The 26,338-nt window shown below is 39.4% G+C and overlaps 2 long non-coding RNA genes across 7 annotated transcripts; one reads left to right on the forward strand and one right to left on the reverse strand.

The window, feature by feature from the left end:
• Positions 1 to 1,921: 1,921 nt before the first annotated feature.
• LOC137477160 (uncharacterized) lies at positions 1,922 to 9,349 on the forward strand. Of its 3 annotated transcripts, none has more exons than XR_011000837.1 (3): positions 1,922 to 2,059; positions 2,155 to 2,959; positions 4,069 to 5,832. It is a non-coding gene; the product is annotated as an uncharacterized lncRNA (long non-coding RNA). The 3 variants fall into 3 exon arrangements; XR_011000836.1 differs by lacking the exon at positions 1,922 to 2,059 and having other exon boundaries at positions 2,257 to 2,388; positions 2,834 to 2,959; XR_011000835.1 differs by lacking the exon at positions 1,922 to 2,059 and adding an exon at positions 5,839 to 9,349 and having other exon boundaries at positions 2,855 to 2,959; positions 4,069 to 4,144.
• On the reverse strand, positions 2,354 to 25,495 carry LOC137477161 (uncharacterized). Of its 4 annotated transcripts, none has more exons than XR_011000841.1 (8): positions 25,306 to 25,495; positions 23,883 to 23,962; positions 21,882 to 22,046; positions 11,559 to 11,646; positions 9,948 to 10,081; positions 7,537 to 7,741; positions 3,012 to 3,080; positions 2,354 to 2,416 (listed from the first exon to the last, which is right to left on the reverse strand). It is a non-coding gene; the product is annotated as an uncharacterized lncRNA (long non-coding RNA). The 4 variants fall into 4 exon arrangements; XR_011000840.1 differs by lacking the exon at positions 2,354 to 2,416 and adding an exon at positions 2,777 to 2,867; XR_011000839.1 differs by lacking the exon at positions 2,354 to 2,416 and adding an exon at positions 24,610 to 24,750 and having other exon boundaries at positions 2,954 to 3,080.
• Between the last annotated feature and the right edge of the window lie 843 nt (positions 25,496 to 26,338).

The raw sequence follows: 26,338 nt of genomic DNA on the forward strand, positions 1-26,338 counted from the left end.
CAAGTAAAAGCAACCCCCCCACCTTCATCCCCCCCACTCCTTTATTTCTTTCTTTTTTCTCTTTTCTATTTGCAAAATCTTGTTCTACTTCCTGGATACCTCTGCAAGAAGCTGGAACCCAAGGGTATTGTTCCCTCTAACACACAGTCTGTGGACCAACAAAATTTAGGACAGAGAATACCTAGAGGAGAGGATCCAGGATTTTAAATGGTAAGAGTAGGAAAGCACCTCTGAGTTTGACTCTGTAAAATTTCTGACAGCACTTGGCTCTGCTGCTGTATGGAGTGCTTCTGAGTTTCACCTGCAAGTCACTCAGAACAGACCATATTCAGGACTTAGAAGAAATTATTCTCCCTTTTGAAGGATCAAGCTCTTGAAGAACCCCCACTGTTAGAAATATGACCTCTTCAGGTACTTAAAATTACTTAATTAGCATTATAAACATTAGAAAGAACAAGATCATTCCAGCAAAGGTAATAGAGCTGTAATTGCAGGTGTTACAGAATTTAGTACAAAAGATGGGTGTTCCCAATATTTGTTTTATAGTGTTTTAAAAAGCTATATAAAGAAGGGAAGCAAGCAAGCTATCAGGGAGTGGGTTTTTTCCCCTCCATGTTTTTGTGAGCTAAGATTAGAGGGAGCACATAACAAGCATCTTGCTATTAAATTTGCCCATGACAAATAGTGCAGCTGCATGTAGTGTGCAGGAACATCTGTAGAATCATGACACATGCAGAATTCCCCCACACTGAGAGCATGACACTATACCGAAAACAATTCAGTTGTTGAAGCAATATAAATATATTTTCTATAATCTTTCTCCACCTTCTCCTCCCCCTTGTCTTTTGAATCATGTTAACTACAGGATTCTGTCACTTCTTCCCAGCATTAGTAAAAAAGTATAAAAGTGACTAAGCATTTCAGAATCATGCTCTTCTTTCATTAGCAGCTAGGATGCAGACATTTCTTATCAGAAGAAACAAAAAGAGAAAAGAATAACCAGAAATGCACTAGAAAGACACCAGAGCTTACTCCAAATGGAACTTGACATGGTTTGAAGATGCAATTTAACTCTTGAGAAATCAAAGGGTGATTTTCTGTGTCAGCATCTCATGTGGTTGTTCAGTTCAAAGCGAACAGTCAGATTGCTGCTAGTCTTTACTTCACCCATATAAGTGATGGCACAAAGTACTGTGATACGTGATATCACAAAGTGCTATGGAAGAATATGTCTCAAATCTACAGATTTCCAAAGTAAGGGGAATCTCCTTGCCTGGGATTTTGTAAGTTCCCACAGTTTATCGTCCAAATGAAGTGACAGTAGAACTTGGTAGATGAGTCTTTAAGCTCTACATGATCATAAAGAAGGACTGCGCCTTTTTCAAAATCCTTGAAGGCTTTTCCCAAAAATTATTTTAACAAAATATTTGCCTCGTTCTTCTAAATATTCTATTGTTTGCTTCCTGAAATAGTTGTTCTGCAATCTTTAGATTGTTGAAGTAAGAAATTTTATAATTGCAATGCAATCACTGATTTTTGTAATGTCTGAGGTTGTCTAAATTTAGACTATGTGATGATAATACCATGAGAAGGCAAACACATGTATACTATGAACACCTGGATCATCATTGACTTGTGTCTTTGAAACATCTTACTTTCAATCATTAGGACAGCTCAGAACTGATAACTATGTGAAGCTCCAATATAATTTCCAATTTTTTTATGCAGACTGCAAAGCAAGCATGAAGCTACAAGAGCCAGCAGTCTTGGTCATAATTTTCAACTCCTTGCCCATTAAATTCCTGCAACCCAACTGCAAAAACACTATCCTTATGACATATTCCCATAAGGATTTTATTGATAGGATACATTTTAGTTTACTTGCTGATACTCCTTGGTCAAGTCCTTTGAACTCTTGCTTCATGCATCACCTGAAAAAACCTTGTTTTCTTATTTCAGAGAAACATACTATCCATAAATGAGAAGGTTTTTAAAGCACTCTGATGACTGGAAAGATATGCAAGTATAACTGATATCCCCTGATGACATTTGCTTACTTGTAAGGGTATATTTATCTCTTAATTAAATTAGATATGATTCCTCATTTAATAATACAATGACTTTCGACATCCACTTCCTGGTTTGCGTGTCTAGTGACTGCTTGCACAAGACACACAGTCATGTGCATGAGCACAGCAAAAAGGAGCAGCATACATGCTGCAGAGCTGGAAAATATTTTTCCGTAACCACAACTTTCTCATGGAGAGGTGCACATCCAGTGGCCATATGTCACTGCAGTCAGCTGTGGCCACTCCAAGCTGGAAATGACTGTCTGAGCGTCCTGCTCACTAATCCACTGCAGTGCCTGTGTTCTGGCTGTTCTCTTGGGTGAGTGCTTCAACTGCTTCTTGTAGTCCTGAGCTCCACTTAATAATATAAACAGTGGCACAATTTTCAACAAGTTAGCAGCATAAGGAGTTGTGGAAAAATGTTCCAGGGAATGCTTTGTTTATATGATATGTAAAATGGAGCCCTAGAATTTCCCTCTTGCAGACTTTAAATAAAATAAAGAGTTTTGTGGTAATTTTAAAAGTTTTATTTTATTTTCTTCATGATGGAGACGCAGTGATTCTTGGAAGGAGAATGCATACACATGGATCTATTTACCATGGATAAATTAATTGAAAAATAAAGATTATGAAATAAATACGGTTAGTTTGGTTTAGACCCAAAGGAGCCAAATTCAGCCTCAAAATTATCAATACTATAGCTGATCTAATTGTTTTAGTTGTTTTTCTTTGCTTGTATTTTTGCTGCTGTGTCTTGTTTACAGCTTCTCAGCCAGAAGAATATCCTGAAGCAAATTACTGTCAGAAGCCAAAAAAAGTATTCATAATTCATCCTAATGCACTGTCAACTTTAAAGTAATTTTTCTGCTTTATGAGTTCTGGCTGAAGTGGTAAGTTTGCAAATCCATAAATCAAACCACAGGAAATAAAGGAAATACATACCTCTGTTTAAAATATTCTGGTTTCCTATTTTGTTGTAAGCATGCATTTTATTAATTAAAACTTCAGTCACTAGGAAGAGAAGAAAGAAACAAAATTATGGACTGTATTCTTTACAACTGTACACATCTTGTTGTGACTCCAGAGCCATCTCTTGGGCTACAGAGAAGTTTTTCAAGATTTATAATAGCAGAAATTAATTTAGATTTTGTATTCCTATGAGCACTCTGAGGAGCACGTGTGTATGTTTGTGAATTAGGCTGAGCCTGTTGAGGCCTGTAAAAGTCACACTGTGCTGTGAGGTCTCCTGCATTTGCAGGGGCTCTGGGGACCTGTGCAGGTGTGCAGACACTCACGAAATGTCCTCAGTTTCCAAACTGACCTCACACATCTTGAATAACAGTGAAGCTGATTCAAGTTCTTTAGCTGTAAGAGACACATTAGAGAGCAGGTGTGGAAGCCTTCTGTGGAGAATCACTGAAACCTGTGTTCCCGAGGGCAGGAACAGCAGCCTGGCAGCAAGTGTGAGCATGGCCTTGTTTGTGCTCTTCTGCACACTGGGGGAAAATCGTGCAGAATTCTTTGTCCCAGGACTCAGTTTATTGCCACAGAAGGAGTGGAGCCCCAGTGTGTGTTCCAGCTCAGAGCTGCCACCAGCAGCTACTGAATAGCACCACGTTCTGAGTCTCAACACGCCATGAAAATCCTCCTTTAATCAAATGCTCCTGGGGGAGCAAGAAATTCAAGATGCACTTCCAGCCTGGGCTGGTGCACATCACTAGGTCAATACTATGAGCTTTCTGCTTGTCACTGCAGTGGAGGGGGGGTCAGGGGACACTCATAGCAAGCAAAACCAACAGGCAGCACATGGGGTAACATGACAGGGCAGCAAGAAAGAAGAGGCAAAGGTACAGGACTGAGTGGGGCACTGTGGTGGCTGGATTAGAGAGCATTTTGCTTCTCAGCTTGAGCTGTTTAATTAAGGAATTTCATAGTAATTTTGACCAAGCTTAACGAGTAACAAATTCAGTGCTCTGGCTCACTAAATTCTTTCTTGCAGTCTAAATATGCTGCAGATCTCAGAGCTGGAGGAATTCAGTGCCTTAACAGCACTTTCACTCCAGCCTGCACTGTAGGTAAGTGCTGTCCTGTGGCAGCCTTTCTGGGGTCAAGTGATTTAGAGAGTTTAGACAAGGCTGGGGTTCAGGATCCCTATATTCAGACACAATCCTCAGTAGCAGAGGCTGTGAGGAAATATTTTCTGACATTTACTAGAGGGGCAGGGGAGGGAAGGGAGGACTCAGCTCTAGGAAAGATAGTAGGTACAGCTAAACTAGAAGGAGGGGAAGGACTCAAGAATATAATGAGGAGGTGGGGGAAATGACACTGGAATAAAAGGGTGAGTATATGAGATACACACTCATCCTGGCCTTCCTCTGTTCAAAGCACTCCCTCCAAGGGTGGGTATGAGACTTGAATAGAGGGGATGGATGTCAAAATATTTCCATAAGGAATATAGTGCAATAAATCAGAGAAAAAGGGCAGAATGGAGGCAAGGAGCAAACGGTAGGAGAGATATTTTAGTTCTAAGTGAATGATTATGTCTCCTGAGTGATTACACATCAGCATGGTGGTGTGTTGGGGAAGATTGTTCAGCTAGATAGGAAGGAGTGCTCAAATTGCAGTCATTGAACTGTAGGTCATGCAAGGGTGCAAATAAGATAAGAAAAATAGACAAGTAAAAATCCAGCTGGAGTCAACATGTTTTGGGTACTGCAATCCTTGTGAGTTAATGTAACTATCATACAGGTGCAGGAAGACTTTTCAGAGGAAGCTACTTTGAATACCTGTAGAACATAATCAGAGAGAGACCTGATGAAGAAAATAACAGACTATTAAAAATACTCTGAACATAACTTGCAAGTACTGGGTTAAGTACAAGATTAATAATTTCTTCCAAGTTTCTGCCAGAACAGGACCACCAGCAAGAAATACCTGCAGTATGACACACACCTATAGAGTCATCCCAGTACAGGGCTGATGAAAAACATGACATACGATGCCAGTAAACGGTATCCCATTCATTATACTGCGATGAATGGAAAGTAGGAAAGGGCTTGAGCAGAGTTGTTATGGTTACTGGGGCATTATCACCTTGGGCAATATCAGGCATTCAGAAGAAAGAGAGTTGCCATGTTTCCTTCATAACTCTGCATCAGTTTTACTCTCGCTAGCACTTGTCCCTTTTTGATTCAAATAGATAATTTATATCTTGAAACAGATGTGACTCTTATCCAGTTTTGCCCCAGTGCTGAGGTTTGATCTTATACCAATGATGACTGTAAACATAAGACCAAGGACTTTTTATCTGGCCATATTATTGCCAGGCACTGCTGTCACTTTCCTATTTAGCAATTGCTGTAGCATCCACGCACTCAGTGACTGGATCGAGACCTTTTGTTCCTGTAATAGGGACCTGGAATAATAAAGGTTAAGTTTTAAATTTCTACTTACAGAAGCTGGTGTGTCTCAGAATTCACTCACTTGTCTTTTTGTAAAAAAAAGCAGCATCACTGGGAAAAATTTATTTGTCCTTACTTCACCCAAAATTCAAGGGATAAAAAAAGATGAGGATTCCTGCTCTGAATCCAACAGTCCTTCTTTGGCCTCCAGTAGGTTACTGGGAACTTAGTAGTAGGGAAGTTCTGAACTAACTTTTGCTCCATATGGAGCAAAGTAAGAAAGTACTTTGTGAACCATTGCCAGTTATTTCAGATGTTTAAAATTACAGTTATATTGCTTTATTTATATATTTGTATTTTATCTCCAGGTGTTTTATGAGAAATTGGAGCTGCATGTCACAGTACCTTTTTTCCATGGGTTAAGGGAGACTGTTCTAACACTCCCAGATTCTGCTGCCCAGGTACCTTCTGCTGAAGCAATCCTTTGTTACCATGGAGGGTCTGTCACACAGTGCTGGTCAGATTATGTGCTGCCTGTTATGTCCACAAGTATATGGGAATATAGCAAGGAAAAGAGAGTAACAAAGATGTAGTGGTTTGCTGTCCCTGACACTCAGTGTATTAAGTTGGAAGAAACTGCAAAAACCCCAAGTTATTTTCCTCAGCAGTCCAGCGTTCAGGGAGACCCAGAGCATAGGGACAGTTGCTGCCACTGCACACCATTCCCCCCTTCCCCAGACTGGCTTTCTGGCCAAAGTTAATGATTCATAAGATTCTGCACTGATTTCACTGTGAGCTTCCACATTTGCATAAGTAAAAGCTTCTGCAGCTTCTGTAGGGAGATTCTTAGTGAAATTGCAGCACAAAACATTGATATTATATAATTATGGTAGTTCATCTTAACTTAAATGAAATTGTTACTTTAAACTTGCTCTAAGTGGCTCACAATGTAATTTTTTGTATGACACACCTACAAAACAAATGAGTTAATCACAATATGTGTCATTTTTAATTTTTCTCTTTCATTTTTCTTTCAGTCATTCTCTCTTTGTAATTAGCATGAAGACTACCCTTCAGTCAAAACTAGCCACCTGGAAAGTTTCAGCTTGTAATATGCAGCTTTTTTTGTGAATTATGAATGTGCAAAAAAGAGACCATTCTCCTTACACCCACTTCCCTGCATAATTCAAATTTGAATGAATTTTATTCAGCCTTGCCAAAAAAACCCCTATATTTCAGCTGATAACAAGCATGAAAAATTTCAGATGAAAGGGATTTTTTTTTTTTTTAAGAATATTCTGAGCATGGGAGAACAGCAGGTTAAGACAGAAATCTCAGCACAGCCTTAACTATAACAATTGCTATCAAGCAAATACCATATCCAAGCACTAAATCTTGCTTTGTGCTGCCCTGGTGCACAGTAGCAGGGACAGAGTAGAATAATAAAAGCTGGTCCCTTATGCAAACAGCAAGGCACAGCACTTGACAGAATACGAGAAGAAGGAGAGCCTGCCTACTGCTCTGGCTTGCTAACCGTATTCCCTAGGTCTGTGGGTTAGTTGTCACCTCTAGCTCCAGTCAGATAGCAAAAGGTACTTCAAACACTAGCAAAGGGAATGTTTTGGTCCATTCCAGAAGAACATTTTACTAATTCCTTGCCTCCAAATGTACTATTCTATTAAATAAAGTATTTGAAGGAATTTGTATAAGCAACATCACGGTTTAATGGGTCAGAAAGGGAATTGAATCAGTGCCAGGCATTTTTGTGATTAACTGTGTATTTTAAAAATATATATCTGTGAAGAAGGTATTATCTGTGCAAAGCAGAATGAGATTTGGGCTCATGCCAGTACCACTTTGAAAATAAACTATCACAGTGAAGAAATGTTACCATCTGGAACATTTCTGCATCATATTTTCTCTTGTTCCTAATAATGCATTGGTGATAAGTCCAGCTCTCCTTTTCTAGTAAGAAAACAGGATTAAAACTCCCATTCATTTACTATGTGTTTGTTAAAAAAATGCCCATTACAGTGGCTAAACAGCAGTGAATACTAAAGTATTACCTTGCAGATTCACAGATCCACATCGATTAGGGGACCAACAGACAGGATTTTCAAATGGCAAGCCTGGGCATAAAAATCTCCTTCTAGTCTGACGTGAGTTGGCTGTTGCAAGTTGAGCTTGGCAGCAAGTGACCAAAATTGAGTTGTCAGCATCCTCCTGCATAGTGGAAGAAGTTGTTGCTTTCTTGTGCAGATGCAAGAGTTTCTGTGGGAAAACAGAACATAATCATGGTTTTGAATGTCTCTGTGGATTGGTAATGTCTCTAATACATAGATCACTTGTGCAAATTCAGTCCCAGCTGGATGGGAAATTATTGAAAATGGTTGTTGTTTGATTGATATAAAATGAGTTGTCAGCTTGATTCAATGCCTTCAGGGCAGATGTCCACAGCATAATTGGCACCTGTCAGAAGCAAAGAATTCCTTGGTACAGAGTAACAGCTACTCATGCAACCACCCAGAACAGACCTTGCATGCCAGGGCTCGGAGAAGAAGGTAGAAAAAAAATTACTTCTGGGCAGGATCTTTTATGCCATAAAGTCAATAAGAGATTTGATGTGACACTTGGTGCAAGCTTTTCCCTGGGATCTTGGCTAGACACAATCAGCTTTTCTGCTGTTCGGTCAACACTTTCCCTAAGAATTAGAAGAAAACTCACATATTTGGTTACTTGCTATTATTGTCATGGTAAAGGTGGGTTTGTAAAACTAGTTAATAAATAAATGTTTACATGTTTGCTTATTATAAAAAATTCTGTGAATAATTTTATTTTTATATTTCTTGAGAAATTCTCCTCACAACAATACAGCTAGAGAAATAAGAGAGTGTCCTCTCAGCAAAAAAATAAGGCAAAGAAACAGCCAGGACTGACAGTATAGCAGTGTCAGTATTATACAGTTTGCTTATAGTAAACAGTGACCTATTATTTACCACAGAGTAGATTAAAACAGATTTTTTCCTATAAGTCACTAAATAGCTGTCATATGGTTATTAGTGCCTTTGACCAAGTGTGGTACAGCTAACAACAGGAATGAATTCTATTTCCCATCACCAATCTGTTGAGCTGGCCACCTTCTTCATGGGACTGGTGTTTTGGGAGGTACTAGCTGAAGGACTTTCCATTAAAACTCATTTTACTGTCTTCATCTAGCGCATGGCTTAACTTTCCTTCTTTCCTTTCATCTCTGTTTCCTCCTTTAGATTATTTTTCATTATGCCTCCCCCCCAGCATACCCACACTTTGCCTTTCATCTCTCTATGTATGCTATTCCAGCACTTGTCAGGCCCAGCAGGAGGCACATGGGAGAACCAAACAATATGATATGTTAGGTGGAAGGAAATATTAGAACAATCATTTATTGTCACACTTTAAAGAGGTCTGCTATGTTATTTATTTTATTATTCTGTATTAGGTACATGGTTTAGTTTTACAGGCATTATTAATCACTAAAATACATTACACTTTCAGCCAGGACGCTAACATTCTAAATGCATTCATCTTGCTTCTTTAAACAGAAACAATGGGTCTTCTGCACTGCCCTCCCTCCCCTTTAGTCAATAAATCCTTTCTATTGATTCAAGAAATAACTCTTAAACCTTGTTTTATATTTTAAGTTCCACTAGCTACACTCAGCCATATAATTTCGCTCAATAACAAATGGATCTTCTATTTTTGCTGTATACTATGTGTTTGGTTATCAAACTCAGCTTGAAAGTATTGGGTAGAAGAGGACAAAAACTGTAGTGGCAGTGAGCCACCATGAGAGATTTCCTAATTGAATGTTGCAATAAAATAAAGTATCTGTAAAAAGTGTATGTGTGTGTGTGTATAAAAAGCAGTCTTATCAGTAGATGAATAATAAATGAAAAAATCCATCAGTGAGTATGGATTCCCTTGAGCCAGCCTGGATCAACAGACAATATGGATTTTTGATAATTCATGGCTTTGCCATTATTTATTCTCTCCTGAAATACCCATTGCAAATCTCAGAAAGATAATTAGAGAATTATCATATTGCTTAACTAAGTAGTGCAAATTATATTAGATTCTATGTATCCAAATCCTGGGCAGAATCATTAGTGTTGTTTAATTGCTACAAATATAGTCATCACATTTTAATAAATTGCCTTCATTGTCAATATCCACAATTGACTACTTCCCTTAATGTTGGTGGATAAGTTAGTTACCAGGTAATCTTACAGTTAAGATATACCACAATGAAGCAAAAATGTAAGAAAATGCAAAGGTCAAAACCATGTTTCTATTATGAAAAAAAAAGAATGATAATGACATAATTTTTTCAGCTCATCAGGTTCTTTGCTAAGTGCCTCTGTTATTGCCAGATCAGTAGTGTATAACAAAGAAGTGCTTTCTGTAGGCTGCTTCATTAGCCTGCCCTGTAGGACCTCACCTCAGACCTTTCACTAATCTGTTGGCCAGCTCAATAGCCTTGTTAGTTCTATTCACTTCTTCCTGGCAGCGGATTTTCTCAGCTGTAGCTCTCTCAAAAGCAGTGGTTAAGGCAGCCAGGATTGTGTCTAGTTCCTTCAAATAAAAACAGTAACAAACAACTTTGGACAGTGTAAGAACACATAAAAATATTTCTGCTATCCCATTTTATACTGCTGAAAGTTAAATTAACAGTGCAAGAAAGGTGTAAACATTAACTGCGCTCAGAATTTTGTTTAGGTTGCAGTCCAAAGGTGGATTCAGAAAAACCTGGGGAAAAGTGGGGCCGGTCTTCTGATTTCCCCCATTTGTTCAGAACAGCCTTCAAAATGAAATAACAAACTTGATCTTATATCAGTAAAAAAGGAATATCCCCTTCTCCCCAAGGATTCTGAAATGAATCTAAATATATTTCTTATTACAGCTGTATATCTTCTATAGCAGATCCCAAACTTGAAAAGACAGCTATTTAGGAACTAAAGAAAACAGAAAGCTTTAAAGATTATAGACAAAATACTTGAAAATGCACAAGTCAGTGCCCTTTGCTGACTTTTTCAGTTAGATTATGCTTCCCAGTGCACACACTGTTTCTGAAAACAGCCTGAAATCCCCAGCCACCTTAGATTTGGGAGCAAGCAGCTCAGTGTCTGGTACATCAAAACATTTGAGCACACAAACAGTCCCACTAGGTCAAAGCCTTGGTTATTCCCAGAGGGAGGCATGGAAGATAATTCAGCACGGATGGCTGAATATGAAGACAAGGCAAGAACAACGTGCAACTCCAGAGAGTCACGGGCAGAGCACCCAAATGACTCTGAGTGCAGAGGATGAACTGGCTGGGGAGCTGATAAAGGAAAGGTCAGAAAGGTGCTGTAAGGCCCCAGCAGAGCAAGGCTCTCCAGAACTGGTGTCACTGGGTGCCCGTGAACACAGCCAGTGGCTGGGGCTGGGGCCATCCGGGCAGCCAGAGAAATTATTCTCTCCAGCAGCAAATATGTATTCCCTTCAGCTTGGCAAATATGTGTCCAAGCAGCTCTACTGAATGTCATAGTATTCCCCAGGGAAAGTCAGAGCTGAGCACGGCTCCTGGCAGAGGGCTGTACTTTATCCCAGCTGTGCTGCTGACAAGCTCTGTGAGCCTTGGGGAAGGCCAAAGGGCGCCCCGGGAATCTCCCTAGGGAAATGCTGAATGGGTGCCTCAAGTCTTCCTGCCTTGAGGACACCATGAAGTAAAACCTGTGTGTAAAACAGGACATTAAAAGGAGCTGTGTGTTGGGACAGATAGCTATTTTATTAGAAGGCTTGGAGAATTTTGGAATAAATTACAGCACAAGCATTTCTAAATGGGGCCCAAAGATACACTTTAAAGAAGGGCCCAGCAGTTTTGCAGCACTCACGCAGCCCAGAGTGGCTCAGGAGCAGGCAGAGTGGGGACAGGTTACTTCTGCTGCTGTGTGAGGGGAGCACAGGCAACACCTGTGCTCAAAACGTGTCCTGCTGGCCAGGCCATGCTGACTGAATCCTGCCTCTCCTTCCTGCACAGGGAAGATCCACGCACTGACTGACAACTGGCCATGCATGAAGAAAAGCACCTGCTGTGGTTCCAAGGCACACTATGAGGCTGCAGAGGCTGGGGATGTGATCCCATCATTTACCTGAAACTTAAAAATGTTAGTGAGTGATGAATTATACTGACAAATACCTTTGCCAGTATTACAATAAATCATGTGGGAAATACCTCTGACAGAGGAAGGTATTGCCAGTAATTGAATTTTAGAGGCTTCTAAAATGACCAGAAAAGTCTTTTTCTGATACATCTAGTTGTCCTGATTCTAAAGTTCATGTCTTTGAGCCAACCAGGACTCCAGCTTTCCCCAAGATTTCTGTCTTCCACTGCAATGCACTCCTGCAAATCTTGTTGCTTGATATGTATATATATTGCCTAAAAAGAAGTTAAGGTTGTCAGATGGATAGCAATAGGCCTGTCTTCAGGTGAGATCAAGGACCAGCACTTAGGCACTGAAGCTAAGGGAATGCAGAGAAAAAAAATGTGGAAAAGCTACCTGCTGTTCTGAGCATGGATGCTGCAATGCTCATGGTGTGGAGCAGAACTTCCTTAAAGATTTTTCAGAGGTCGTTCAGGAATTAGGAAGGATTTTTTAACGCAGTTTTGGCTCTACTGAGCCAGGCTGAAACACACTGTGTGCTTCTCTGCCCTCAGACCATTTATTGTTTGGCAAACCTTCCTATAAAAGAAAAAAATTAAAAGGAAGTACTGGAAGCAAAAATTTAAGTCAAAGATAGAGACATAAAAGAACACATTTGTGTATATATATGTGTGTCTGTGTGTGTGAATATGTATGTATATGTTTATGGTTGAAGAGCAGAAGAACGATTCCAGTTCATGAAGGTCAAATCCAGAACTTGTGAAAGGTGCCAGAGGCAGAGAAAGTGCTGGCAGGAACAATATGGGGAACTGGAAGTTGCCAACTCCTCCATGTATTTTTTTAAGGTTTTTTCATATGAAACACTGTGTGCCAGGAAAAGTATCTAGCACCTTACTGTTGGGTACCACATCTTCCCTTTCATCTTTTTCTACCTCATTTGCAATACCCCTTCTCAGTGTCTTGACTCAGCTGGCAAGATATCTGTGATATGGAACTGATTTGGGCAAGGACAGAGAGGCCAAACTGCAGGTGAATAGTGGAGCTGCACAGAATGACTTCCTATTCAAACAGAAGCCCAGAACAATCAGGCCCTTAATGTGTTACAATTCATTTGACTATACACATTTTTGACTTTCTGTAAATAATGTGCTAAATGGATAAAAGAATATACCATTTTTCCTTCTTTCCTCTGAGTTACTGATAACAAGACAAGTTCCTTCCCTTACAGTTTGTGCATATAAATGTGATTAATGTAAAAAAAAAAAGTGCCAAAATCTCTTTATCTTTCTCGCTCTCTTTTTTTTTTTTTTTTTAAAGCATTGCCCTTTTCAAAACAAGGGGAAATTCAGTATAGTTTCAGTGCCACAGTGATCAAACAGTGTCACATCACTATGGCAATTGCTGCCCAGGCCAGGAATACAGATCAGCTTTAATTGTGCAACGCCTTATTGCTGGTGCATGTCAATCAGAACCTATGAATTGAGAAAAATTTGCTCTGTTCATTCTGTTAAATGATGTATCCAATTAAACCTGTTAGAATTCATGATCTTCAGTCAAGGTTAAATGAAAGTAGTTACTCCTGTCAGCTAGGTGATTAAATGCTGCCTACATCAGGCACATTTATGTGCAAAATTAAAATTTTGGTATAAAGCATGAATCTTTATGCATGCCAGTTAATTATCTTGCGGCTCCTCCATTTATTAAATGCCCACTGCATTTCTTCTTAATCATCAGCTTCCTTTCAAAACTTATTTCAGACACTACATTATACCAAATTTCAATGTTTAAAATGAAACGCTTTCTCAATGAAAACTTCCTCTTTTCAAGGGTTTGGCCGTTGCTATGTTACTAAAGATGGCCATTAACAGTTTTTGAATCATTATGCAGAAGGCCTATTCGTGTTGTTTTGCTCGATTCTGAGAGAGCGTTATAGGAATCCCTCGAGTTGCTGCCGTGGGGCAGTTCCTCCTCCCCAGAACGATCCGAGTTCTGTTGCCTATCAGCCAACTTCGGCGCTGCCACGGCCGTGTCGCCTCTGGCGGCTCGCACAGGACGGGCAGGGCGGCGGGGCAGCCGCGGCCGGGCCGTGCCCGCAGCAGCGCGGCCAGCGAGGGGCTGCGCTGGGCCAGCAAGGCCGGGCTGCGGCTGCGGGCTCCGCCAGCACCGCGGCTCCGGGCGGGCATCGCTGGGGCCCTGCGCCGAGGGCTCAGCGGCTTGGCCCCTTCCCCTGCCAGCCTCCAGAGCTGCCTCAGAATTCCCTTTGGCTTGGCAATCCGATGCGTCCCGTTTGCCCCAGGCGGCTCCCATATTGCAATATCATATTTTAATTAGAAGAAAAAATTATGTGTTGCATGCTTGAATTAAATTAAATTGCATATTTATATTTATAAGACACAGTATTGGCAGGATTTAAATGCTATATGAAGAACCAGAATACAGGTGTATTATAGTGATTTGTAGCTGAAACATTTGCTAGAAATGCACACAAAGCAGAGCAGCACCAAATGCTAATTTAATACCCTAAGACAACACTGTGCTCTTGCAAGCACAGTTTCCCATATTCCATGTTAGCATTTATCCCCTTTGATTATGAAAAGGTATTAAGAACCTTTGTTACAAACAAGCAACATAAAAAATATGTCATACCACTTCACAACTACTAATGAATAATATCATTTAAAACAGACTGGGAAATAAACTAGTATAACACATTCTACTCTACTAGTACTATAAATATTCTCAAGGTTGTTATTAAAGATAAATGCACACAGTAATTTTCTACTTGTAGGTTTTACAGGTATAATTTTGAATCATACAATATTTTTTAAAACAGATCACAAGGATGGAAAAAGACTGACTGGCAGCAATTCCTTGTGATCAGTAGCTGACGTCTCCATCTATCTTTGAGGGCCCACATAAATTATATTATGGCAGTATGAACCTTCAAGAGGAGCGATGTGATTAACTTGTTCAGGGTCACAATGGGGAGCGTCTGATCATAAGGATTTTATACCTGTGGCATTGCTGTTCTGCGGCCACGTTGGCAGGATACATTCTGCAGGTGCCAGCAGCTGCCCTGAGGTGCTGCCAGGGGGAAGGACAACTGTGGACAGGCCAGCCTCAGCTCCATATTCCTGAGGGGCAGCTCATTTTGTCTTCACTGAGATCCAAAGCTGAGAACTCTGTTTCACAGCAGGTGAGGTATGAATGCCACACACAGATTCCTGCCCAGCCTGAGCCTTCCTGAGAAACCCTGGTGCAGTTGCAGCTGTGGCTACCCCAAGCTGCCCTTCCCAGACCTCGATAGCCTCCACTCCAGGTCTTGGAAAGCAGACAAAAAGACCCCTCCTCTGCTGCTCCCCTAGAGCTACAAATAATGGACTTCTCTTTCCTGGCAGCTGCAGAGAAAACTACAGATATTTTTTCCTGTTTTGTTCAGCAAATACAAGCCGTAAGTTAAAGCCCAACATCTTTAGATACCTCAACAAAAGAGGAAAAAAGGGAATCCACACTTAAAGAGAAAGCCCCCTCGGGGGCTCCGACAGGACATGGCAATGCGCCAGGCAAGGATGCTGGAGAATAAGCCTCTTTACAGGATTCTGGGATGTCTATTGCTGAACTGCTTCAACTCAGTTGAACTATCTAGAACTCATATTTAATTCTTCTTCTTTCTCTACATGTTCTTGCTTTCACCCCAGTCTTCCAAAACCAGATAACATAAGCTATGAACCCCAGGCCCAATGTACTTTAATGTTACCCCATGAAACAATACTGGCAGGACAATTTATTTCTGCTCAAAACAATTTCCCTGTCCTAAAATTGTGATTGTTAGGTTAGCATCCCATTGAGATGAGAAAAGGAAAGAGCTGCACTTTCAGATTGTCCTTAAAATTTTAAGGAAGGCAAGCTGCACCGATTTATCCTTGGCATACTGTTTTATACCCATAAAAACAAAAATCTTCTCTTTAGTGGCAGATTAAATTGTGCAGAAATGGACTGACACTGAGAAGGCAAACACTGCAGTCTGCTTAAACAGGCTGAGTCGCACATCAAAGGCTGCTTGGCCACACTCTTGGTTTATTTGATTTCATACGTGACGGTATATTTAAAAGTCATATAAAAATCTAAAAATTTGACATGGAATTATATCTTTTTATTAAATAGATTTGCAAAGAATTTGTGATTTAGATTATATTAATTTTCAGGAAACTTGCTTAGAAAGTAGTTAAATTTATTTTACCCATTAATTCTCTCTTTTTTCTTTTTGTTTTGTGTGGGTTTTTTTTTTTTTGGTTTTTTTTTTTTTGTTTTTGTTTTGTTTTGCATTGTGCTACAGGAACAAAACTAAAAACTATGGAGTGGAAGGATTTTTTTTTTAACTGAATATTATAAATGAATAGAGCAAGAGATGTTAATGTTTGTCATTTTCCTTATCTGTACACATGAATATGTTATATGCTCATTTCCATTGCAAATGGAACAACAGAATGATCATTGCAAACTGAAATATACTGTACATTTCATTTCTTCATTTCTTTGAAAATACCACTGACAAAAATAATCAATTGCTAGTATTCTTGTTCTAAAGCTCTGCATCTCAATGAAAATTGAAGGAGTTAATGGTGTCCATCTGGAATAAAGCATGCAGTGTGTTCTGGAGGGTCATTATTATTCACTGCTGAAACAAAGTCAGCCTATGGAGCCCTGAACCATGACTGGGCAATTGTGCAAGGCACTGTGCAAGCATGTTGTCATCCTGTTTCTTGCACACCTCTCCTGCACCTTGTTCACAATTAATGAAACAAAAAGATGCACCATAGCTACATTAGTGAGGAAATACTCACTAATGTGAGTATTAGAAAATAATCTTTTGAGGTAAAAGACAAGCTTGTCACAAGAATAAACCTGAATAAAATGCTGGTGGTAGAGTTATAGTCACAATTAAGAGGATTCTAACCATCTGAGCAGTGAGGTTCTGGAGTAGCTTTCCTGTAGGAGCCGTGGGGCACAAGAAACCTTCCAAGGGTTAAAAAAAAAATCACTGAGTTTTTTTAGTTTTCCACTACTCTGTGTTTACTTTGCAAAGTACAGTAATGTCTCCTCCTCATTTGGTCCAGAGATTAAAAAAATAAAGTGAGAGGTAGTGCCTAGTCCAAAGTATTTTTAAAATAATCACAGACAACAGAACCAAAGGAAGAAGGATCTGTAAGTGCAAGCATCAACTCTGACATTTGACGATACACTGATAAAAACCTGCTAAGGCAGGCAGGAGGACTGGTACTTCTCACCAGAGATAACTCACAGTGATGAGGCTCTCTGGGACAGAAAATAAAAAATATGTAGAATAAATAGGCAGGAATAAAATCATAGGATGAATATAGGACAGGAACATAAACTGCACCCTGCTGAACAGAGTGGGACTGACATCCACGTACACTTGGTCTTACTGCTAATGGGACACTGGGTCACATCCTGAAAACCCTTACTTATGCAAGTAATCCCACTAAAATCAATGGGAACCATGACTGTAATGACTGCTTCCATGTCTCCACTAGGGATTGCAAGGTCAGGTCCATTTTCTGTGCAATATTGGATGAATGCTAGAAAATCAATATCTCTATTGAGACTTCTTCTTTTGGAGTAAAAATAAACCTGGACCATTTTGAGTTCAAATGTTCATTGTTCCGGGCTGTTTTTATAAATTCCTTTTGAAAGCAAAATGGGCAAATCAAAATGGAGTGTAATGCTCATTTTTCTGGTGTGTTTTACAGTTTGTCGTTATACCTAGCTTTGTGGTGCTATGAAGGTTAAAGGCAACTTCATAGTTTCTTTGCATTTAATCTTTATCTGTTAAAAAGAGACATTTTCGTTTTAGCAATTCCCTGTATTCAAATGAGTCAGGGCTGAGGGATAAGTGGGTAGAAAGAGAATGTCAAAGTTTATTATTTTAGGAATTTTATTATTAGATGGAAAACTTTTTGGTCATTTTGCCATAGAAAATTCTAAGGAAGGGTTTTTTTAGTAAGAAGATTTTGGTGCAGTCATAGAAATATAAGTCACTGTTATAAAGTATTACTTTGGTAGCATGGGAAAAAGCCCTACTCAATTCTGTTCACATCAAAGGTTATTATTATACTTCAATCACTATGGAGCACCTTCAACTATCATTTTGTTGAAAATGCCTAAACCTAGCTAGGGGTATTTATTCTTAATTTTCTACTAAACTACAATTAAACCCACTTTTAATTGTGTCCAAATTGAATTTTCATACTGAAATATGTTAAATTCCTGTGTTTGATTCCGTTATACTTCAATTGTGGTGCATCAAAAGGAAATTAATCCAAGGCATACAAATGCATTATTTTAAGGATTTTGTAATAGATTTATGTTTTTCTGCAAGCTCTTGATGGTTCGAATGAAATCAAATGAATGACATCAAGATGGATGTCATTATGTTGGAGATGTGATCAGCTTGACGCCTGGCATGAACAGTGGTTTACAAAATAAGTCAATTCACAGAAAAAATCAGCTAATTCCTAATAGATTAGAAGCATAATATCCACCATTTAAGAGACTAACAAATAGGAATTGGTGTGCTTTCTCTCAGAGACAGTTCCTTGAAATTTTGAGAAAACACATCCCAAATCCATTCCGCACCTCATGCGTTCAGTTGACCCAACTCAAATATTTTTCCTAAAAATATTTAATTCAACAACAATTAATGGAAGGATCAGTTCTCTTTCAATCCAGATTACTGGGAATTATAGATGAAAATGAAATAAAAATGCTTTGATGCCCAGGTTTCAGCTAAGGTGATTGTATTTTTTCTGGGACCAGTACAAAAATAGGGACTTATCCTAGGATTCCAGCTCAGCTGGATTTACTGGCATGCTGGGGAGCAAATCCAAGAATGTGTTCACAGTGCTCAGTCCCTTTTACCCACCTCTGCAGGACTTGTTTCCCGCCTGCTGTGTGACACATTAGCCATAACTTCTTCCCCTCTTGCACCACTGCACATGGGACTGTGGTTTGGCACTGTACTGCTAACAACATTATTGACAAAGCAATGCTCCTAAAGTGTAACAACAAGCTCTTGTAGCACTTATTTACAGAATAACGTACGCTTTTCAGATACTCCATGCTTCTATTGGTTTTGGAGCTGCATTGCTCACACAACGTATTTAACTAGCACTAACAACCTTAGAGTACAAAAACCATGTAATTGAAAATCCAGGAGAACAATTGGCACCACTACAAGCCCACACAAGCACAGCACAACACTACAGCAAGTAGTACCTGTGTCTTCATGGTGTGCCCTGCTTTACTCCACTATCTGATTATGTTATTATTACAAATGAAATTAACCCAAACCCCAAAGCAATGGACAACACTTTCCAGTCTGTTTTTTTAGCTAACTGTGCTGCCTACAGGATAAGATTAAAAATATTCCAGTTCTTGGAAAAGTATAAAAATTAGGCATCAAAACAGGTCAGATACTTACATATATCTTTTTGTTGTGCTCATGTGTTAGGAGAGCAGATTGATAAAGGAAAGAAGAAATGCTAAATATGCACCATGACAAACAGTGAAAAATTAAGTATTGTAACTAACATTAATTACACTCTAGTAAGATGAATAGGCTGCTCATCATTAATGAGAATGTACACCTTTGTCTAAGTTTCACATCTACCTGTGATAAATGTGCTAACGGCGATAGAATACATCATAGTAACATTTGAATTAACAGCACACTAATAGATTGACATACAAGTATGAATAAAGCATTCAATCATAAACATTATACCACACCCAACAGCAAATTTTCTTTTTAGTGTATATATCAAGTAAAATGTATAAACATTTATTTCAGTTTATGGTTATTAGATTATCATCTAATGGTATCACCTCATACTATCCTAATATTCGTAATCCAGGCTATTAGATACTTACGTGGTGGCTTTTGGGAGACATTCAGGCAGTTTAATTAAACAGGGGAATTTCTGAACAGAAAGGGTGGGGCTTGATCTCAGGACGAACTACCCACTGACTCTTGCCCATGTGGCAGGGATGGAATATTCAAACAATCTTCATGATGGGTTGACTCCAATCCTTAGGAAAGGATTACTTTATTGACTTTTAATGAAAATTGAAGCAGGTCTGCTAGCCTACAGTTCTTATCTATATCCTCACTAGCCTTCTCTCCTGTGTTTCCTGGTTTTTCTGGCTGGGAGGCAGAGGGGTGATGGAGCCAGGCATGCAGCAGGAATGGCCGACACTGCCTCCTGTGCCTGCAGAACCCAGAGCTGCAGGCAGCTGGGGCCTCCCCATTTTGGAGAAGCTGGGATGTGCAGATGCCGTGCTGTGCTGTGCCATGCCTCCATAGCAGCCCTAAGGGGAAGGTCCCCCAGGTGACAATGCCAGACCACTGTCCCTGTTCACCCATTGCCCTCTGAACGGCTCCTGAGGCACCTGGGCCTGGAAGCCTGTCCTGTTTCTCTGGGAGGGGCCACTTGGTAGCGTGGCTACATGACCTAATGCCACTGCTGCGAAAGCCCACGGAAATGGCCGTGCTCTGCTGTAGGACCCAGCCTGGGTTGCAGACACTCAGCTGGACAAGGAAGCTGGAAGTGCAGCTTGGTTACGCTGCTCCAGCATCTCTTGTTCTCCCTGGCACAAAGACTGAGGTGCCCTGAGTGAGCATGGCGGGTGTTTGGCACAGAGCTAGCGTGCAGAGGTGACGGCTGGCACAAGGATCCTTCCTCGCTCAGGGTCAAGGCTCCAAGCACGGCTGGGAAGGGAGAGGGCTGGAATTTACTGCCCAGCTTCTCTCATGCACAGCTCCCAAAGTCTTCACATCAATGAAGAGCTTGGCAGGCAGAGATGAGAAAGCAGAGGGAAGAAGAACAGGAGGAATCTTCTGGCTCAGTAGCAGCAAGGAGGGCTCTGCTACAAGTAAGACTAACAAATGGTGTAAAGACCAACTGTAATTCACAGAACAAACATTGTGAATTAGTTAAACATTACAAGAGGGAATTGCTTTAGCCTAATAGTTTCCTGAAGATCATTCAAACAGTGCAAGCTCATCAGTGTATTTTTTATGCAATTAAGCAGATGGTTTAAAATACTTTAATTACTGCCAGGGCTCACCTAGGCTGCACAGTAGATGACACTGGACTTGTGTAGTGCCTGATAAAAATACTGAGAGATATTACACAAACAATGCATGAATACTCGAGCTCAATGAATCCATCTGCATGGACTGCGAAAAGGCTCTGCAGGTTAAAAGCCTATGGACACAAGTGAAAAATCGTGTTTGCTGTCGTTCTTGTAAAGCATACTGTGCCAAGACAACTTGTGCTGGTGATCTGCTGGGGAAAGCAAAGCAACATTCCAGGGGGAAGGAAGCCCCCAAGTGTGGAATAAGGCGCGCACACACATGGTCAGAGCACTTAAGTCTAGCTTTTCCCTTCTGTCTAAACTGACAGATCTCTTCAGGAGAACTGTAAGTCTTGAAAACTAGTGTAGGGATTTCAAACTGTGTGTTTCATATTGTTCTACTGCCACACCAGCACGCAAGCCAGCTAGATAATACAGTATGACTGCACTGATAGCTGCCATGCTCACATTGAAAGGATATATTTTCTTCTTTGTTACACTAAATGGTACATTAACTTGATTTCCTTTGCATTCCAGCTGGCAACTTATTGATTAGGGGAACACTTCTGGGCTTCTCCCTCCTATGTAATAATCTTTAAAATTTCACATTTCTAAATGCTAAAAGCACACTAATGCAAGTGGGAAGAGTTTCCTCTGCTATTTCATATACTTAAGGAGAAGATATTGATTCATATGCTTTACTCTAGAAGTGCTTTGCAAGGGCAATAAGTATTATTATTTTCATTTTAGCAAGAAGGAAAATGGCACACAGATTGCCCAAGGTCACCCTGCAGATCAGTTGGAGAACCAGGATTAAATTCAGGCCTTTTGGGTCTCTGTGCAGAGACTCTTCCGCTGAGCTATTTTTGGAAGCCTCCATATGAAGCATGGCCATGATACACAACCCATTTTCACAGTCTAAAAGTAATTTATGACATTCAAAATATTTTTCTCTGGTATTTTTTAATAGCTACACCTATGAAGTGAGTTCTTTGCAATAGCAGAAGAGGAGCTGAAAGAAGCAAAAACTTAAAATTTTGAGCTGAAGAAATTTACACTGGTTTAACTCCTACCTCCTGGACTCTAATGATGTTAACTCAAGCACCGTGTGCAGCAGCTGCTGAAATTTTCTTGCACAAATTTTGAGTTGAACTCTGGGTCATGGAGACAATCTTCTTTTACAATAACTGCAGAAATGTATTCCTTATCAAAATTAATGCAGTTTTGCAGAACTCCATCTACTTAAGGAAAAAAAAAAGGAAACGGTGCGTGGAGATAGTAATCAGGTAACAAAATTTAAAGCTTGTGGAAATTTCAATATGGTTCAAAAAATACCAGCTTGATAAATTGTGAGTCAGTACCAGAAATGGTAAAAAATTATTCAGAACTGTTTTTCATATGTATTTTGATTATTAGTTTGGATACTTCTCTTGACACTGAATCTGCTCTTCTTTCCAAACCTTCCCTTTACTGAAGCTTATTGTTACCTGCAAATACAAGTCTTTCTTTACTAATAAATTGTCTCCCACTCTTTTTCCCTATCTTCTTACATAAACACAGTATCCTAGGGCTTAACTAGTAAAATCTAAAAATTATATTAGGGGGGGAAAACTAAATAAGTGACCTTACACACAAAGAAAGCAAAATATAGTCACATATTTCCCTATTTTAAGTTTTTGTTACAAATAAAAAAAACTGCAGGCTTGTTCTGTGATCTCAACAAGTCTTCTGAGTAATCTAGGAATTTGCTAACAACAGCTTCAACAGAGAAAAGATAACAGAAAATTTTCACTCTACATGCAAATGATGCAAATATTGTACATCTCAATAATGTATTTTGCAATCACTGTTTTAAATATCCTGGAGATAATCTTGTTGTTCCAGCATATAAGAAACAATTTATCTCTGGACACAAACAGCAATTAATTGGACTAATGACTGTTTTACTAACATGAACTCCACTTAAAACTTGCAGTTTTAAGTTATTTTTTGTTATTCACCAGGGACTTTTGCTTTTCAGAAATCAATCAGTAAGAAATCAAAGTGACAAAATTATTTTTAATACATTACTTTGCAGAAGCATAACTTTTCAATGTTTAATCAAAATGAGATTGGTGGGTCCAGTGAGTCAATCATTAACCTAATTTTAAGCAACAACTTGATTTCTCATACTTTCCTCACTGATCAATAGATCAAGCAGTCTTTCAAGTAGTGGCATGAATAATCCGTAGGATAGAACTGATTGCTAAACTATTTATGAGCAATAACTTGGGATAAACTAAAACTCCACCTATGCAGTAGTCATGATATCATCTTCATACATGGGTTTTCTGACTTGCTTTGTATTCCTCCATGGGACTTCTGCAGGAAAACACATGTACAACACTGCACTGACACTACCTTAAAGCATACAGGAAGATAGCTGAACCCTTATACTCTTTTGAGGCATTCAGCAGTTTTATGGTCAGCTATGACTATCAATTATTTTACTTCTTAATTTGTTACTTTGCGTGGCTATCAGCAATTTTCTGGTCACTCCTTTTAATTGAAGACTGAGGTTATATTCTCAAATATACAATAGGGATATCTGGACATTTTGAAACCTAAACATGTTGCCCCACACCCCTGTCTCAAACACTTCCAGAGCAGTAAGGACCAATATCATAAGCCTTTGATTTTCCATTGCCCCAAGGAAGACAGGGAAATCTGTGGAGTGTCTATTAGTATCCACCTCAGAGCTGTCTAACACATTTTTGTAATTCCTCTGTCCTTTACAACACCATCAAATTAAAGAGGCAAAACTGTTATGTTTATATCCTAAATCAGAACAAAATCAGAAATTTTGCAGTCTAGTATGGTGGGAAGTGTGTCATTTTCTTGATGTGTTTTGAACTCTATTTCTACTTTTCAGTCATTTAAGTTTAGATAACATGGGCTAGGCAGTGCAGGGCTGGAGAAAAGAGCAGAGACTGGAGGCTGGAACACAGCCCTGACACTGAAAGTCTGCTATGCTATGATTGCAGTATTGCTGCTGGGAGCTGTCACAACAGCACTCACGGAAACGGTAACTTCACCCACCTGAAGGCATCCAGTGCGTCATCCTGCCTTGTTCTCAGCCAAACCCATGGGCAGGGCTGGTGCAGTTACACTGCTCCTGTCAATTAGAAAAGAAATTTACAATATTTTATCTCCCATGAAAGCTTTTGAAAATGTTTGAACGTTCCCTTTCAGGGATGTGGGGTACAAAGGGAATGTTTTATCTTCTAGGAAATTTAGTATCTATATGTTAAAGATCTATTTAGCATTAATGAAAAAAATATTTTTCTCTCCATAACTAGCAGCCATTGATATATAGCAACTAAAGGCTTTAAAACCTTATTCTCTATTCTGTATTTCATCATAGCTATTAAAGAAAGACTGAGGATTGGAACTTTATGCTGAATAGGTTTCCATCTACCCATGCCATCTTACCAGCAAGGCTTCAACTTCAAAATGTGCTGGTGCTTAACTGAGCCTCGGAACTTGCAAAAACTGCAAGGAAGGCTGTGTTGAAATCGAATCTTTGGTGCCCGATGCTATCAGGTACATGAAATTCATCAGCATGATAAGTGTTCCTGCATGCAGTATCAATAGCCATCTTTCTTACATGATACAAAATTAATCCTTCACTTGAAGCAACTTTCTCTTGGTCACTATATCTTATTTCTTGGTGACAAATGGACAGGATATGCTACAGAGAAATTCAGCACAAAGGAGATGAAACAACGTAAACAGACATGCTGTAAACCTCCCACTGCTTACCTCTTCAGCATTTCAGCACTGCTGTCACCAGCTGCTCAGATGAATGATAAGAATTAATATTTCCCAAGCCTCAAACAAAGAAAACAGGAGCTTTTTTCCCTTTTCACATATGGGTATTATTTGGAATTGGAGGCCTCCAAGCTATGGCAAGAGCAGGGTACACTGTTGGGTAGGCACTGGCTCCTCTGTGAATGCCTGCTTAAGGTACATTAGAGCGAGTAAGGCTGAGCACTGAGTTCTCAGCCTATAGTTGCCTGACATGGTCCACTCCAAACAAGCCTGATAATGACAGCTCTCTAAAGAGCTGTCACAGCATCACATTAATAGTGCACATTAGACTGAAATTTCTAAAGCTTCTTTGGAAAAAGATTTTCTCTGGCACCCATCTGAGGAACCTGGTTTTTTGACATACATCTTGGAGCCTTTATACTTCCTAAAAACATACTGACATTTAAGAACTGTGTTCTTTGGCAATATTTAAATATGTCACATTTTGCAGAAATAAGATGGTAAAGGTGCTTGCAATTCACTTGGGAACAATTTTTGAATTTGACAAAATCCTGCTATTTCTGTGATCTTTGATATTTTCTTGAAATACCACTAGAAAACCTATGCCTAGCAATAAAAACTCATTTAGTTGGACTGTTCAAATAAATCACATTTCTTAAATGTGCTCACAACATTTTTTTCAATTACCTTCTCCTCATATATATTTGAGATTTTCCAGCCTCAGATTTTCCCCCACAGAGACAGAAATAAGGCTCCATAGTGCTGTGTCACTCTGCTTATAGCTTGAGTACATTCAGGAACATTCCCAAGTCCATCAGGTTTACCTAAAAAAGCTTACAAGATTACAAAGCTCTCTTGTAAGAAGTATAGATCCAGAACTTCCCAGCGAGGCAAAAAAAATCTGATCATTCTACCACAGAGCAAGAAAGAGAGACACATTACTATACTGAAAATATTTTAAGCAGCATTTTCTGGATTAAGAACACAGTCAGATTTAGCAAGGTCATCTTTAGACTCTGGTGCTGTTTCTAACTTTTGCCTAACTAGTAACAACCTAGAAAATAACACACTTCCATTTTCACACCCATTGCAGTCATGCTGCATGGCAAAAAGTCATTATAAACAAATGGATTCAGAGCCCAGAGAAACCAACATATTTACAACCTAGTCCAGCTCGGGAAACTCCTCGATTTCAAACTCATTTACACAAGTGCAAATGACAACCTATTAAATCTTATTTATTAAAGAATTATTAAATATACTGTACTTCTAGCTCTGAAGGATACCTTTTATTATATGAAATATTTTTGAGTAGTCTATGGAGTTAAATAAAAAAATAATTTTGACATCTTAAAATGTAAGCATTATCATTCTAGGAAAAATTGAGGCATAGTAAGTGTCCATCATAAATAGGATGAATTTATGTATATCTGTAAATGAACAGGTTACTTGTTAATGCAATAATGTGAGTAGTATGTGAAATCTGTAACATACTGGCTTCTCTAATATTTTGCCTTTCTTACTTCCATGAACACCCGATGAATATGCAGCCCGAAAGGACAGAGCAGTGGTATGAGGATGGCTGTCAATACTGGCATCAGGATTGCTAACAAATGCCTGGCATTTCAATCACAGGCAAGGCATGCACTGGACAGAATGAACCAATGGGAATTGATTTCCAACAGGATGCTGTGCCAAATCACTTGAATTTCTGCCCAGT

Source organism: Anomalospiza imberbis, chromosome 7 (assembly GCF_031753505.1).
Source record: "Anomalospiza imberbis isolate Cuckoo-Finch-1a 21T00152 chromosome 7, ASM3175350v1, whole genome shotgun sequence".
NCBI classification, from domain to species: Eukaryota; Metazoa; Chordata; class Aves; order Passeriformes; family Viduidae; genus Anomalospiza; species Anomalospiza imberbis.